A 4,381-nucleotide genomic window follows, 5' to 3' on the forward strand; every position below is an offset into this window, starting at 1 on the left:
CAATTCTTTTTTTCCTAAGAATAATCACATCTTTAATGTAGATTGATTGTATACCACCATCTTGGATTTCACAATCACAGTAATCGAGACTGTTTATTTTTATAAAGAAAACTTGGTAATTAATTGTTTTATCCAATATATTTATACAAATATTATTTTTTGTTGTTTTCAGGATCATTTTTTTACAAATGAGCTATTGAAGGGGAGATAACTCTTTTAGTAAAAAAATTATACTGGACTAATACGGAATTTTTTTATTTCTACTTGTAGCAAAAACAAGTTCGGTAAATCCATTTTTTCTTTTATGTTCTTAAAACATACAATAAAACCTATCTTCTCACAATTTATTTCAATATTCTATCTCATAGATATTTTTTTATGCAAACACATGTGTTTTTTCATGAACAATCTAACCAAATTTGGGCAATTTAAACGACTCATAGCTTGAAAAATAGCACGGTGACCCATATTTGTTATTTAGAAAAAAGCATAGTAAAGTCTTCATTTTGGCAAATTATAAGAAAATTCTGTCTCAAAAAGTCTATACTTATGATCTACATGTACCTTAATCAGTTTCCAAAATCAATTACGTGTCAAAAGGACATATGTTTTTCTATACATAAAGCTAATGAATTGTCATTCTATTGCTTCTTTGATCTTGTCCCAAAACAACTCATTGCCTTGTTCATCATTTGGGTATTCAATGTAGGAATGCTTTTGAATAAGTTCTAACATAACCAAAGATAAATCCTTTGCTGGAATCTTCTCATAGAACACTAAAAATAATATATGTTGTCCCTTTCTGTGATAAATATTTTCCATCCTAGCCATATTGAATTCAAAATTACAATAATATGAGTCTAAAAATGATCTTGTAATTATACAAATCGTTTTCTTACTGTCATGAATGGCACTTGTAATGTTCACGGTAATTTCCTCTCCCGGTATAAAGTCTCTCTGATGAATACAAAGCTTTAGGTTTCTTTCCCCTTCAAGTTTTGGAATGCACTCTTTAACTATGAAATTCTGTTCATTGTCAGAATACGATATAAAGGCATCATATCTGTATTGGCCTTCAGTACCCGGGGGTTTATGTCGATACCATTTGCTCTTAGTCATATAATACATATATCGAAGCTTCCAACGATATCTATAAATTAAACCAGCAACAACGGTTACAATGGCCAAACACAAAACCACCGATATACAAATTACTAAAATCGTGTAGTCTCTGCATCCTTCAATAACTTGTTCAACATTTTGAACAAAATTTCTATTTACAACTTTTCCGCTATCGAGTTTACACGTGTAACTATGAATGTTATGAAAAACAGTTACATGGTTAAGCATCCATCTGAGATATACTGTTTCTTTACATACACATTCAAAAAGGTTATTTGATAAATCTACTTTGAATGCTGACTTTATTGAGAAGTTCCTAATTGCTTCCTTTGCTTGCATATTCGATATGCTTGTTATATTATTGTTGGATAAATCAAGAATTTCAAGCTTCGTTAATTGAGAAATGTCAAATGCAATGTCTGATAAGAAGTTGTTACTTAAATTAATAATTCTTAATTTAAGTTGGTTATTAAACACTGACCATTTAAGTGTATGCATTTGATTAAAAGATAGATCCACTGTTTCAAGTAAGTAGCTGGTATCGTTTTCGAACATTGGGGCATATGATTCAGATGCTAAAAAATTACCAAGTAGATTATACTGCATATTAATTTTTTTTAAAGTCGGCATATCAAAGCGACAGTCTATCAGTTTATTATTTGAAAAATCCAAATATTGAAGCGTGTCCGGAAGTCTTTCTATGTGTTCAACTTCAGGTGTGGCATTTACAAAAAAGTTCTCGTTAAGATACAATTCACGTATGTTTGTGGCATCCAAATAATAGAACAATAACTTTGGTAAATTCATTTGGGTTGACAATGTATTGGTTAATATTAAAGTTTCTAAGAATTTCATGTTCTCTGTATCTTCAACCAAGTTTGAAAACCCATTGAAGTCCAACTTATTGTATGATAAATTCAGAATTTTCATTCTGAACAAATTTTGCAGTGCAGATGGATTATAAACTCTAATCGAACATCTTGAAATTTGTAAATGCTCTAAATAGGGTACATTTACGAATGTATTTCTGTTAATTTCATTCAATAAGCAATTTCCAAGGAACAATTTTGTTAATTTCTTCCTTTACCAAATGATAGAACCCGAGTAACAAAGATGGCATCAACATACAAACTCTCTAAGGTTACAATATCAGATATGATATCATCAGGAAATGTATGATCATATTTCAAACTATTGTTTTGGACATTAAGCGACTGAAGACTCACAACTGGTCTAAAGATGTTGGTTGGAAATACAGCGTGATGATATCGCAATTTGTTGTTTTGCAGTATAAATTGTTTCAATGAGTGAAGACCAATGAAAGCATCTGGTTCTATAATTTTTAGACGATTCGAGGACAAATCGAGGGTAACTAGGTAAGACAGATTTTTAAAAGTTCCATTTCGGATTAAAAGAATATCGTTATGGGATACATTGAAAGTGTACACATTTGTCGGAACAGTTGGAACTGCAATTTTCCCACTATTTGAGCAATCAACATTTAAGAGATCGTTTCTAAGACTACATCGGCATCGTTTGTCAAAATCACAATTGGTTGAATTAGCCCAACCATATCGTACGATATGCAAAATTGCCAACCAATGTATCCATGTGAGAAACGCCATGACAACAATAATACTGAAATCAGAAACATAATTACTTATATTAAAATTATTATAAACATACAAGTTAAAGATATAATTAGGTCGAAACACATAGGCATGCACTGACAATTAGAATTCAATGTTTTCTATCTATCTTAATCTACATGAACTTTTAAAAAATCGGTGGTTTTACATTTTTTTTAAATTATTCCTTTCTTCAATGCCAAACATGATTTTATAATACTATTAACCTTAATTAATTTGAATGATAACTTTACCATTTTTTTTCAAAACATTACCATATTGTGAAAATAAATTACGAATTATGCTTTATTACAAATGAACATAATCATAATCATGATAACTGTTTGAATTGTCAAGTTTAATTATTTCAATGGCTTTTTTGCGATTGTTGCAAGACATATCTGTTCATTTTTATTATCGGTGTTAACATTTCTAAAACGTCTTAATGAATTCATTTAAATCTAGTGCTAATATTTATCACATAAATTTCGTGTGAGATTCACTTCAAACGAACTTGTACGTGAAACTCACGTCAACATATTTACTTGAACCACATTATGAAAATGTTAACACGAAACTCTTTCAAATTTTTACCAAAAACAAATGGCGGTTTTCCTGTTTTAATCAAATTTTAGAATTAAGATAATAGGTGAATAACTTTTTTTTGAAAATATAACCCATAATTTCACGTAAAATACTTCGGGTAATTTTCATGTGAATTGCATGAATTTCACATTTGACTCATATGAAACTGATGTGAAATCAGTACACGTATTAGCTCATTTGAGATGATGATATTCATGTGAATTTTACATAAGATTCACGTGAATCTAAATTAACGTTTCATCCCTGCTTAATTCTTAAAGACAGTATCTAGAACATTTGTGCTTTCCTGAAATTAAGAAATTCAAAAACGCAACCTACCTCGAGCTCTGTGAAATCAATTGCAAATTAACACACTTCCTCGATTTGTTTAATTAGTGTGATGTATAAACAGTTTTATTACGGAAATAGTTTTATTACGGCTATACAATCACTTTGATTCATAATTTTCAAAATGTTGCCGGAAATCGCATGCTACAGTATTATCACAACAGCATTACAAATGATATTGTATACAATTAATCATGTAAATGCCCGATCAATGCAGTTAAATTTACATTGTGACTAGGGAAAGTATTGATAAATGTATTGCCAATTTGGATTTTTTATGCTAAAATGTACTGCAATATATCTATGCATGTAAATTTAACATCTTTGTTTTTTATTGGATCAAAAAGAACATTTCAATTTACAATTATTGCAATTGTTAACGTTTTTCTTGTTGTTGCGGTCTACGAGCCTGTTTGTTCAGTGTTTGTGTTGTTCAAAGACGTTTATAGTTCTTCGTTTTTGACATAGATTAAATGTTGGTTTCCCTGTTTGAATTGTTTTACACTAGTGATATTATGGGCCCTTTATAGCTTGCTGTTCGGTGTGAGCCAATGATATTTGCATATCTATTAATAATTAATTTAGAGATGATGAAATTGATATTGTCAAGTGCTTAATTTTGCCAGGTTTTGATATTTTATCGACTTCTACTTATTTGAATTTACCTTAGAGTTCAATATTGTTGTTGAAACTGTTAA

General features: G+C 29.8%; 1 long non-coding RNA gene across 1 annotated transcript; it reads right to left on the reverse strand.

Moving 5' to 3' along the window:
* Positions 1 to 330: 330 nt before the first annotated feature.
* LOC139500833 (uncharacterized) lies at positions 331 to 3,774 on the reverse strand. Its single transcript, XR_011658375.1, has 2 exons — positions 3,675 to 3,774; positions 331 to 2,760 (listed from the first exon to the last, which is right to left on the reverse strand). It is a non-coding gene; the product is annotated as an uncharacterized lncRNA (long non-coding RNA).
* Positions 3,775 to 4,381: the final 607 nt, after the last annotated feature.

This window comes from Mytilus edulis, chromosome 13 (genome assembly GCF_963676685.1).
Source record: "Mytilus edulis chromosome 13, xbMytEdul2.2, whole genome shotgun sequence".
Classification (NCBI taxonomy): Eukaryota; Metazoa; Mollusca; class Bivalvia; order Mytilida; family Mytilidae; genus Mytilus; species Mytilus edulis.